Source organism: Lotus japonicus, chromosome 5 (genome assembly GCF_012489685.1).
Source record: "Lotus japonicus ecotype B-129 chromosome 5, LjGifu_v1.2".
NCBI classification, from domain to species: Eukaryota; Viridiplantae; Streptophyta; class Magnoliopsida; order Fabales; family Fabaceae; genus Lotus; species Lotus japonicus.
The window spans coordinates 45,856,282-45,869,617 of NC_080045.1; the positions used below are offsets into that span (position 1 = coordinate 45,856,282).

Here is a 13,336-nt window from a genome sequence, read left to right on the forward strand (position 1 = left end):
CAAATTCAGCCTGCATCATCTCAGAAAATTCTTTGCATAGAGATTGATTAGCAGAACCAAATATAATATCATCAACATAAATTTGCACAATTAAGATATCATCTTTGTAAGTTTTGCAAAAGAGAGTTGTATCTACTTTACCCCTTACAAACTCATTCTCCAAAAGGAATGAGCTGAGTCTCTCATACCATGCTCTGGGAGCTTGCTTCAGACCATAGAGAGATTTCTTCAATTTGAAGACATGGTCAGGGTTCTTCTCATCTTCAAAACCTGGGGGTTGATGAACATAGACTTCCTCTGAAATATAACCACTTAGGAAGGCACTTTTAACATCCATCTGATGAAGAGTTATGTTGTGATTCACTGAGAAAGAGATCAACAGTCTGATTGCTTCTAGTCTTGCTACTGGAGCAAATGTTTCAGTATAGTCTATTCCTTCCTGCTGACTGTAGCCTTGAGCAACTAGCCTTGCCTTGTTTCTGACTACATCTCCTTTCTCATTTAGCTTGTTTCTGAACACCCATTTGGTTCCAATCACATGAACACTCTGAGGTTTCTTCACTAGGCTCCAAACATCATTCTTGGAAAATTGATTCAGTTCTTCTTCCATAGCCAGAATCCAGTCCTTGTCTTGAAGAGCTTCATCAATTTACTTAGGTTCAATTAAGGACACTAATCCTTTCAGACTTAGCAAGGTCTCTTCAGAGGGTCTGAAGGCTGATCTGGTTCTGACTGGTTCATCTTTGTTGCCAAGAATCATTTCCTTAGGATGAGCCGCAGTGATTCTACTCTTCTTCTGAGATTGTGAATTAGAGGGACCAGTTTCTTCTTCTGGTTCATCTTCTTCTGGCTCAGCTTCCTCTGGAGCTTTGCCTTTGTCAGAAACATTTATGCTTAAATCTGCAAACTTCTCAACTAGCTTTGACTGATCAGAGTCAAGCTTATCATCAAATCTAACATGAATAGATTCTTCAATTGTTTTAGCATCAGTATTATAAAATCTAAAACCTTTAGATCGATCAGAATAACCAAGTAATAGACATTTAGAAGACTTAGCATCAAACTTATGAAATCTATCCTTAAGAACATAACAAACACAACCAAAAGGATGAAAATAAGAAATGTTGGTTTTTATATTCTTCCATAATTCATAAGGAGTCTTATTCAGAATTGGTCTCACAGAGATTTTGTTCTGAATGTAACACGTTGTGTTTACTGCCTCTGCCCAAAAGTGCTTAGCCATGCCAGTTTCTTGGAGCATGGTTCTAGCCATCTCCTGAAGAGTTATGTTCTTCCTCTCAACAACACCATTTTGTTGAGGAGTTATGGGACAAGAGAAATCATGTGCAATTCCATAGGAATCAAACAGACTCTCAAACTTGTCATTCTCAAACTCTCCACCATGATCACTTCTGACACGTACAATCCTACAAGCCTTCTCGTTTTGCACTTGGGCTATGAAGGTAGAGAACACAGAATGAGACTCATCCTTGCGGGTTAGAAATTTTACCCATGTCCAGCGGCTATAGTCGTCAACAATGACCATCCCATATCTCTTGCCACCTATAGACTCAGTTTTCACTGGTCTAAACAAGTCGATATGCAGAAGTTCCAACGGCCTTGAGGTTGAGACAATATTCTTTGCCTTGAAAGGGACTTTTGTGAATTTGCCTTTCTGACATGCTTCACAAAGAGCGTCTGAAGAGAACTTCAGAGTGGGTAAGCCCCTGACAAGGTTGAGCTTACTCAGCTGAGAAATCTTTCTCATACTGGCATTCCCTAACCGTCTATGCCATACCCATTGCTCCTCATTAACAGAAAGAAGGCACTTCACATTCTGAGCTTCCAACTCAGATAATCTGATCTTATAAATGTTGTTCTTCCTCTTGCTGTTAAACAGAACAGAGCCATCGATCTGACTTACAGCCCGGCAGGACTTTTGATTGAAAATAACATCATAACCCTTGTCAGCTAATTGACTTATAGACAATAAGTTATGAGTTAAGTCGTCTACCAATAAAACATTGTCAATGCATGAACTACTATCAACACAAATAGTACCAGTACCAACAATTTTACCCTTTTCGTTGCCACCAAAGCCAACTTCGCCTCCAGGCTTAAGTTTTAGCTCTTGGAACATACGCCTTTCTCTCGTCATGTGACGCGAGCATCCACTGTCCAGATACCATGATTGGTGTTTCAGTGGAGCTATCAAGGATATCTGCAACATAGATAATCTTATCCTTAGGTACCCACTTTCTGGGTCCTCTCTTGTTAGTTACCCAGAGGTTCTGATCACCTTGGGTTTCTCAACATGATAATGTAAATGAATTTTAGCATGATATTCAGACTTGGAGAAGGTTCCCTTTTTGAGAGGGGGGTTAGCAACTTTAACAGATAAAGGTTCAGGCAATATAGTACCAGAGGGAACAAAGCATTCATATAATGATTTAGCCTTAGGCATAGGAGGCTCATTTCTATTAGGTTTAGAATAGCCAATGCCATGCATTCCATTTCTGCTTACGCCATAGATCATTGAAGCCATTAAGCTTCTGTCTACGCTTTTAGCCAGGAATCTTTGAAAGGATTTTTCATATTTAGATTCATGTTTACTATCAGAGGCATCACAAGCAATTACTTTTTCTAACTTGGCAATTTGGTTCTTAAGCACAGAGTTAGAATTCACTAAAGCATGATTATCATTTTTCAAATCAGAAATAATTTTCTCATGTTCAGAAGGAGTCTTAGAAGCAGCAGATAAATCCTTCTTCAACATTTTATGCTTAGTTAGTAAAGAGTTATACTTATCCATAATATCAGACAAAGCATGTTTTAGTTCAGAGGTTGAGAAAGAAGCGAATACCTCATTTTCATCGTCTGAGTTAGGATCTTCTTCTGATGCTGAGTCAGAGTCAGTTGCATCCTTTGACTCTACTCCTTTGTCTTTGACAATAGCCATGAGTCCTTGAACTTCACCATCAGTGTCAACATCCTCTGACTCTGATTCGTCAAAAGTCACCATCAGACTTTTCTTTGTCTTGAAGTGCTTCTTTGACTTCTTGTCCTTTTTCAGCTTTGGACAATCACTTTTGTAGTGCCCTGATTCTTTGCACTAGAAACATGTGACTTCCTTGATTAAGGACTTCTTCTGGCCTGATGAGGATTCAAACTTTCCTTTGGCCTTTCCAGAGCCTTTGTACTTGCTCTGCCTGTGCTTCCAGATGCGGTTGAGTCTTTTGGAGATTAGAGTCAGCTCATCTTCATCAAAAACTTCTGATGCTTCGTCAGATTCTTCTGCTTCAGCTTGGAGTTCTTTTGACTTCTCAGATTTAGCCTTCTCAGATTTGGATTTCAAGGCTATAGATTTCTTCCTCAGATCCTGCATCTCTGAGCATTTCAGCTCATGACATTTCAGTATGCTGATGAGTTCTTCAAAACTCATACGTTCAACATCTCTTATAAGCTCTATTGAGGTCACTAAAGGCATCCAGCTTTCAGGAAGACTTCTGATGACCCTTATGACATGATCTTTTGTAGTGTAGTGATGACCCTATTTTAGTAGTGTTTTTAGGGTCATTTCTTTGTTTGTTTTGAGTCTTTTTGTTGAGTCTCATGTAGTGTTTCATGCATTATCATGCATTTTTATCTTTTCTTTAGTCTTTATTTTGTTTTGGTAATTTAGTAGTTTTATAGGGAGTTTTCTTGCATTTTAAGTAAAGTTTAGGACTTGCATGGTTTTGTTGTGTTTTATGAAGGACCTCTTGTGCTAATGAGCTCTTGGAGCTTCTAGAATCTTCCTTCACTTGTTGGTTAGGTTAGGAGAGCAGAAACTGAAGGAGAAAGAAGGCCAAGAAGCATGGAATTGATGGAGAACTTAAAGAGGATTGAAAAGAGGAGTTTCAGAAGCCAAAAAGTCCTTTTCAGGCGAGCTTAAGCGCCTAGGCGCTGGGAATGGGCGCCTAGGCGCCAATTAGGTCCAGAGGCATGTTTTTCATCATGCAATTGGCGCTCAGGCGCTCTGAATTGGCGCCTGAGCGCCCAGTCTCGTTTATTTTCCCTATAAATAAGGCTTAGGCCAATTTCTTTGACACATTTGGACATTTCACTCATTTTTGATCAAGTTTGAGAGCTGAGGAGAACTTTGGGGCCAAGGGAGGCTTCCAACTTGTATTTTTTCTCAGGTTTTCTTTTCATTTCTTTATGAATTCACTAGCCATGAGTGGCTAGTTTACTTTTTTCTTTGGGTTAAGAGATTCTATGAAATTTTAGTTTGTTAAATCCTATCTCTATGCATGAGTCTTGATTCAATCTTGTATTTCAATTCCTTATTGCATGTTTAGCTTTGGTGCACCTTTGCTATAGGCTAGATTATAGTCAAATGGAAATTTGTTATGATTTAGGGACATGAATTGGAATAGATCCTTCTATACTTGCTTCTAGGCATAGAGTGAGGGTAGGGTTTTGTTGGCCTGAATATTCATGCTATCATACCTCTTATGAATGTTTAAGTACACAAGGAATTGGGCTTATCTTTCAGTTTGAGAGAGTTACTTTTGTGAGGAATCAACTAGTAAGTACATAGGCTTTAACAACAAGATTTAATCAAGGTTTCACATGCATAGGATAGGTGGACTAAAATGGATTAGATGATCAAAAACCCAAGGCAATTTTCCATCATTTGTTTTTCACAACTTATTCAACATTGCTCTTTTGCAAATCTTTTGTCACAAACAACCAACACCAATCTTTGAAATTTACCGCTTTAAGAACTTGCAAACTTTAGGCTTAAATCAACAATTCTCACTCACAATCCCTGTGGTTCGATATTTTAAAACCCGGAGGTATTCGTACACTTGCGAATTGATCAACAAGTTTTTGGCGCCGTTGCCGGAGATTGTTTGTGGTTTTTTGTTTAAGTTAAAGAGTTTGTTTGTTTGCTTTACTAAGAATTGCATTGAATAGGTGTTACTAACCTTTTCTCTGTTTTTGTGATTTCAGTTTATGCACGGTAGTCTTGGCACGGATCCACTGTTGTTTTATCCGGAGCCAGAACGCACCCTCCATCGTCGACGAGCTCAACAAAGAGCTACTGAGATAGCTGCCATGGCTGCCCATATGACGGAGGAGGAGATGCAAGCCCACATTGAAGAAAGAGTGAATGAGGCTATTGCTCAAAGACTTCAAGAGCAAGAATTGGAGAACGCCAATCGTTCTCTTAGAGACTTTACCTCGGCTGCCATGAGCTACGATTATCCGGGCAGCATAGTTTCCCCCGATAGCACGGGAAATTTTGAGCTGAGGCCGGCATTCATTAATTTGGTGAGCCAAAATCAGTATGGTGGAGGTGCTCTTGAAGATCCTCATGCACACATGGAGCGGTTTATCCGCAATTGCAACACTTACAGAGTTCAGAATGTTTTAGTGGACACCATCCGCTTGAGTTTATTCCCCTTTTCATTGAGGGATACTGCTGAGGAGTGGTTGAACTCACAGCCCCAAGGTAGCATTACATCTTGGGAAGACTTGGCTGAGAAGTTCACCACAAGGTTTGTTCCAAGAGCCCTCTTGAGAAAGCTCAAGAATGACATCATGACTTTTGCTCAATCCACCGATGAGAATCTCTATGAAGCTTGGGAGAGGTTCAAGAAGCTCTTGAGGAGGTGTCCTCAACATAACCTTACTCAAGCTGAACAAGTGGCAAAGCTCTATGATGGTCTCCAATATTCTTCGAGGTTTGGTTTGGATGCAGCTTCAAGTGGAGAGTTCGATGCCTTACTTCCACAAGTGGGGTATGAGTTGATTGAAAAAATGGCTATAAGAGCCATGAACTCTAGTAATGATCGCCAAGCCCGAAGAGGAGTCCTTGAGGTTGAAGCTTATGATCAACTTATGGCCTCCAACAAGCAACTCTCCAAGCAAATGAATGAGATTCAAAATCAAATGAAGACTACCAAGATTGGTGGTCGAGTTGCCAAGCTGGAGTGTGTGTCTTGTGGAGGGCCACATGACAGCGAAGAATGCATAGAGACTAGTCCGGAGGAGGAAGTGAAGGCTATGGGTCAAGCTCGGAATGACCCATTTTCAAATACTTACAATCCAGGATGGAGGAATCACCCTAATTTTTCTTGGAGGCAAGGTAATAGTGGGCAAGGAAAAGGTTTTCAAAGACAATTTCCTAGCCAAGGATTCCAAGGCCAAAGCTCAAGACAACCTCAAGAGCGAGGAGAAGGTGAAGGTAGTGGTTCCAAGAAGAGCTTAGAAGAGTTGGTGGAAACTTTCATCAACCAGACGGAGAATAATTACAAGAATCAAGAGGCGGCTATCAAGAATCTTGAGAATCAATTTGGCCAGCTGGCCAAGCAAATAGCCGAGAGACCTCAAGGTAAATTTACTTCCGACACTATCCCCAATCCTAAGCAAGAAAATGCCTCTGTTGTAGCCACTAGAAGTGGGAGAGTGATGAATGAATTGAAGAAAAAAACAGAGGGAGAAAAGAAAGTGGAGAAAGTGGAAGGAGAAGTAGTTGTGCCTATTAAGGTGAGAGAGGAAGTTGATCTTACTCCTGAAACTAGCAAGGTTCCGTTCCCTAAAGCATTGGCTAAGAAGAGCTTAGATAAAAAGTTTTCAAAGTTTGTTGATGTTTTCAAAAAGCTCCACATTAGTATTCCGTTCGCCGATGCTTTGGAACAAATGCCTATATATGCTAAGTTTATGAAGGATATTTTGCATAAGAGAAGAAGGTTGAAGGGAGTAGATGAGACGGTGTTGATGACGGAGGAATGTAGTGTCATTTTGCAGCGGAAGATGCCAAAGAAAAGAAGGGACCCCGGAAGTTTCACCATTCCGGTGGAAATTGAAGGCATGGCGGATGTGGAAGCCTTGTGTGACCTAGGAGCAAGCATCAATTTGATGCTGCTCACCATGTTTGAGAGGCTTAACCTAGGAGAGGTTACTCCAACCATGCTCTCCTTGCAAATGGCGGACCGATCCCTTAAGACTCCATATGGGATTGTGGAGGATGTAATGGTGCGGGGGGACAAGTATGTGTTCCTCGTGGACTTTGTTGTGCTTGATATGGAAGAGGATGAGAAGATTCCTCTCATCCTTGGTCGACCTTTCTTAGCTACTGGTAGAGCTAAGATTTATGTTGACAAGGGTCACCTCATTCTCCGTGTTGGTAAGGAAAAGGTACGGTTTTCTGTTTTTAATCCTATGATTGAGACTAACCATGACAATGACTTTGTCTGTGATGTGATTAGAATCAGGTCAAAGGTGTCAGAAGAGACCCCCAAAGTTAATGCCCAAATTGATGAGTTCCATCCGGCTCTCATCAAGCTTGTTAGTGGTAACAAGTATGGGGGGTCCAAGTACGAGAACTTACATGCTCACATGGTGAAGTTTACCCAAGCTATCACCCTTGCTAAGATTGAGGGTGTTTCAAGTGATGAAGTGAATATTAAACTCTTCCCTCATTCTTTGACGAGGGAGGCTAGAGCTTGGTTTGATGAGCAAGAGGACATTGCCTCATGGGAGGATTTACTCCAGAGGTTTTGTGCAAGGTTTCTTCCTTGCACTTGTGGTAAGTTAATCAATGGAAAGGAATTTCCTTCCTAACACCATCGGAAGGAGAGTCCACCTAGGACTATAACTTAGGGCTAAATGGAAGACAACCCATTCTTTTTATTTTGTTATCTTTTAATTTTGTAGTATTTTAGGTGTTTAATTTCAAAAAAAAAAGAAAAAATTTTGAAAATAACTGGGCAGAGCGCCTAGGCGCCAATTCATGAGCGCCTAGGCGCCAATTAGTGGCAGAGGCACTGCCTCTGGAGCTGGTGTGAGCGCCTGAGCGTTCCCATCGAGCGCTCCTATGTGTTTTTTCTGCCAGATTTTGGGTTTTAAAACCCCACCTTTTCATTTTCCCTCTCTTAACTCCCATTCCTTCATAAAAAACCGCACTCCACTCTCTCCAAACCCCATTTTCACTTCTCATTTCTCACTTGCACACACTTTGGCTCTTCCTTTTGCTTCAAAGTTTTGCATTGCATCAAGTCTATTCCACTTGCACCCACTCACTCTCAAGTCAAGGTAAGTTCCATTTTCCACTTCCCTTCATCATAGTTCATGAGTTTTACAATGCATGCTTCTTTTGGGTAAGGGTGAGTGAATTTGTGTTAGTGCAAGTTGGGTTTGGGTTGTATCTGTTCATTATGGGTTGGTTTTATGCTTAATTAGAAAGGGGTTATGAATTTGTGAGGAATGGGTAGTTAGGATTTTGTGGTTTAGTGTAGTTTAGTTGTTGCTTACTAGGTGTTTGTTAGAATGCCTCATTGAGTTCTCTTAGTCGATTCTTGGCAAGTGCTTTTGTGGTAATCTCTCTTTCTTTGCCAAAATCACTAAGAGACTTGTTGGGTGCTCTTAGGTTGTTCTATTTTTGTTTTTGTACAAAGTTTTTCTTTTTTTTTTCATTTTTTTTTCATTTTTGAACTAACATCTCTAACGTCTGTGGCTTGTGTATGTGCTAACAACTTTGCAGATGCCTGCAAAAAGATCAAGAACCAACGCAAGAGCTGCAGCTTCTTCCTCCATCTCCCGGAGCTTTGATCGCTCCCGCTTCCTATCATTGAAAAAGGAGGAGTTTTACCGAGCTCACCTAGCACACAAGGAGTGTGTGAAGGAGCGGGGAGTTCTGTATCGGGAGGGAAGGAGAGACCTCTTGGGCATGCAAGAAGCCATGGAGATTAGGAGGAAGAAGAAAATGTTGAGGTGGTGAATGAGGTGGTTACTCCACCACGTACTGACCCTTCTCCTGCTTGGATGGAGACCGCTTTCGGGCGGATGTTTTTGAGGCAAGATCGCCTACACAGGGATCTTGACCTCCATTGGAGGGGAGGTAGCACATCAGACCCCAGGTACAATGGACCCATGGATTTTAATACCTTGGAGAAGGGGATGATAGACTTGAGCTTAATGCATGATGTCGGTGTCCATCCGGATTATGGCGATGGAAGGGGTGACCATGACCCCATGGAGTGACTTTGTTGAGGTATTTCTACCCTTAGTTTAGGTCATGCATCTTTAGCATATTTTTCAATTTATAGAATTTGTTTTTCTTTTTATCATGCATTGTTAATTAGCTTTTTGTTTTTGGGTCTTTTACTTCCCTGTACTCACATGCTTTTAGCTATAGTATTGCTTCCCTACTTGTGCTGTTTTTGAAAATGCTTTGTGAATACTTGTTGTTGTTTTTGGGGATGAGTGATTGCATGTTGGGGAAGAGAGGAGGAGACTTCGGTCTTCCGAGTGTTTCTTGAGAAAAGAGTCGAGGTGAGTCCATTAAGGGTCTATCTTTGACCCTTCACCATAAAAAGTCTTTGGAGGATCCTGACTCACTTGCAATTCTTGGTTCTGCGTTAATTTCACTCATAGTGTGCTTTGTGATTCTTGCTTTATTCTGGAGACTTGTAGGATTTCTTGAGATTCTGATTTTGTGGTTGAACATTATCCTTAGTTGTCCCATTTGAGCTTAATTGGAGAATCTTTTTGTAGCCAAAAGTTTGGGATGGATGTTTGGTTGGAATTTTGGGGAGTGTTGGTCCTTGTTTCTTTATATGGAGCTGAAAATGTGAAATGGTCTCTTGCCCCGAATTAAAAGTTTGAAAAAGAAAAGAAAGAACTCCTAAACAAAAGTTGGAGTTGAAAAAAGAAAAAAAAAGAGTTTAAAAAGTGGGTGCAAGAGAATTGTAAAAAAAGTGTTGTTGTGAAGAGCTCCGGGGTTTTTAGAAGAGGACCACACTCAATGTGCTTGAAAGCCTAGTTTTCCCTTAGGGACCAACCACCATCATGTTTTACCTATCCAATGTTTCAACCCTTATGGAAGTCTCTTTGAATATTAGCATGTTTGATCTTTGTTGCTATTGAGTGAATGACATTCAGGACCTATGAACTTGTTTGTGTGCTCAGTGCACTAAATTGACATCTCATCCTAGGATTTTTAGTTCTATATGTTTCTCATGAATGGACTCTACACTCTTCTCTTTTCAAAAGATGCATGAAGTAGGTTGTCGGGTCTTTCTCTTGGAACTAGCTGTGATTCATTTATCCCCCTGTTTTTGTGAAGTATTCCTTGTAAAGAGCACTTGTTTGGGGAGCATTTCTTGCGCTTGAGGGCAAGCGAGTGTTATTTACGCCCGAGGGCGAGCTGTCGTTGAGTATAGTGGTGTGATGATCCTATTTTAGTAGTGTTTTTATGGTCATTTCTTTGTTTGTTTTGAGTCTTTTTGTTGAGTCTCATGTAGTGTTCATGCATTCTCATGCATTTTTATCTTTTCTTTAGTCTTTATTTTGTTTTGGTAATTTAGTAGTTTTATAGGGAGTTTTCTTGCATTTTAAGTAAAGTTTAGGACTTGCATGGTTTTGTTGTGTTTTATGAAGGACCTCTTGTGCTAATGAGCTCTTGGAGCTTCTAGAATCTTCCTTGACTTGTTGGTTAGGTTTGGAGAGCAGAAAATGAAGGAGAAAGAAGGCCAAGAAGCATGGAATTGATGGAGAACTTAAAGAGGATTGAAAAGAGAAGTTTCAGAAGCCAAAAAGTCCTTTTCAGGCGAGTTTAAGCGCCTAGGCGCTAGGAATGGGCGCCTAGGCGCCAATTAGGTCCAGAGGCATGTTTTTCAACATGCAATTGGCGCTCAGGCGCTCTGAATTGGCGCCTGAGCGCCCAATCTCGTTTATTTTGCCTATAAATAAGGCTTAGGCCAATTTCTTTGACACATTTGGACATTTCACTCATTTTTGATCAAGTTTGAGAGCTGAGGAGAACTTTGGAGCCAAGGGAGGCTTCCAACTTGTATTTTTTCTCAGGTTTTCTTTTCATTTCTTTATGAATTCACTAGCCATGAGTGGCTAGTTTACTTTTTTCTTTGGGTTAAGAGATTCTATGAAATTTTAGTTTGTTAAATCCTATCTCTATGCATGAGTCTTGATTCAATCTTGTATTTCAATTCCTTATTGCATGTTTAGCTTTGGTGCACCTTTGCTATAGGCTAGATTATAGTCAAATGGAAATTTGTTATGATTTAGGGACATGAATTGGAATAGATCCTTCTATACTTGCTTCTAGGCATAGAGTGAGGGTAGGGTTTTGTTGGCCTAAATATCCATGCTATCATACCTCTTATGAATGTTTAAGTACACAAGGAATTGGGCTTATCTTTCAGTTTGAGAGAGTTACTTTTGTGAGGAATCAACTAGTAAGTACATAGGCTTTAACAACAAGAGTTAAATCAAGGTTTCACATGCATAGGATAGGTGGACTAAAATGAATTAGATGATCAAAAACCCAAGGCAATTTTCCATCATTTGTTTTTCACAACTTATTCAACATTGCTCTTGTGCAAATCTTTTGTCACAAACAACCAACACCAATCTTTGAAATTTACCGCTTTAAGAACTTGCAAACTTTAGGCTTAAATCAACAATTCTCACTCACAATCCCTGTGGTTCGATATTTTAAAACCCGGAGGTATTCGTACACTTGCGAATTGACCAACATGTAGCTTTTGTTGAGAGGTCTTATTCCAGCTACAAGCAACTGAAATCTGGAAAACATATCCTCAATGGACTCATTAGGCTCCATGATGAAGGATTCATACTTCTGGATCAAAGACAACGCCTTTGATTCTTTCACTTTCTTGTTTTCTTCATGAGACATCTTCAAGGATTCAAAGATGCCCTTGGCAAACTCACGATCTGTAATCTTCTGGTACTCTTCATAGGAAATAGCACTAAGAAGAATAGCACTAGCTTTGTGGTGCTGTGAGTAGAGCTTATTTTGCTCAGCAGTCATCTCTGATCTGGAGATCTTCTTGCCATCTGCATCAACTAGACGCTCATAGCCATCCATAATGATATCCCAGAGATCTGCATCGAAGCCTAGAAAGAAACTTTCTATTATGTCTTTCCAATATTCGAATCTTTGACCATCGAACATGGGAGGCTTTGCATTGTAACCATCTTTTTGCATCTCACTGGTGGTAGCCATTTGTTTTTCACACCGGCCCGGATCACTGAACATTGTTAGGTGTGGTAATCAGAACTTGCACTCTGATACCAATTGAAGGTATGAAAAACGGTGGAAAGGGGGGGGGGTTGAATAACGTTTTCAGAATAAAACTTCCACCTTAAGATTTTAACAAATCTTTCGAGACAAATAAAGTGCTTAAGATAAGAGATAGAAAAGCACACAGGGATTTTATCCTGGTTCACTTGATGAATCACTCAAGCTAGTCCAGTCCACCCGTTAAGGTGATTTCTTCCTTCTTAGAATGAAGGCAATCCACTAATCAGATAATTGTTACAACTGCACTTGAAACCTACAAGTGACTAACAATACACTGACTTAGCTCACACTAAGATTCACTCTCTTAGTCTTCTCTAGGATTCGATCAACCTTGATCTCCTAAAGGTAAACTAAACAACTGTGTAAGAAAGATTGTTTACAAAGGAATTGCTTCTCAAAAGCTTGTAGTAAACACAATGAATTCAATGAAGAAAGAATGCTTAGAAGATTTGAATATAGCTTGCGCGTGTGAGATTCTTCCAACCGCATCTTTCAATCTTCAGCCTCTATTTATACTCCAAGGATTAGGGTTTGAACGCTGCATGGGAATGCTACCGTTGGAGGGCAGATCTGGAATTTCCAGCTTCTGCTGTGACTGAGAATGTTAGGTTAGGTCGTCAGGATAGTACATCTGCTTTTGTACGTTGGATAGTGACTTGACCTTTAACCTTGTAGACTTCTGATCAGAGGAATGCTTCGTATTGGAACTTGTGAAGCTTGTTGATCAGAGTCAGAGGGAAGCATGGATCCTCTGAACCGTCGTATCTTCTGATTCTGAACTCAGAGGGAAGTACTTGGTCTTCAGAGCCATTTTGCTTCTGGACTTCAGAGTCTCCACTTTTCAGCTTCTGGATCTTCAGAGTCTTCTACACCATCAGAACATCTGAACCTTCAGAGTGTCTGGGTTGTCAGAACGTCTGGATCTTCAGAACTTCAAGTGAGTTGAGTCCACGTCATAGCTTGATTAACTTCAGATCTTCTGAAGCTTTTCTACTGTTCAGATTGAACATAGAGATTGCGAAAGCGTTGCTTGGGTCACTCTTAAGCACAATGCTTCTGATTTGTGTGAGATAATATTAAGGTCAGAGCCTGTAAACAACACACTCAGAAAAACACGTTAGAGTACCATAATTGTTCATACTAAAATGTTAACTTGTAATCATCAAAACATAGAGTTGTACTACTCGATCAAAACTTGATCTTACATATGATAGTGTGATG

General features: G+C 40.3%; 1 non-coding gene across 1 annotated transcript; it reads right to left on the reverse strand.

Moving 5' to 3' along the window:
* Window positions 1–5,571: 5,571 nt before the first annotated feature.
* LOC130721612 (small nucleolar RNA R71) lies at window positions 5,572–5,678 on the reverse strand. The gene has a single exon (XR_009013539.1). It is a non-coding gene; the product is annotated as a small nucleolar RNA R71 (small nucleolar RNA).
* Window positions 5,679–13,336: the final 7,658 nt, after the last annotated feature.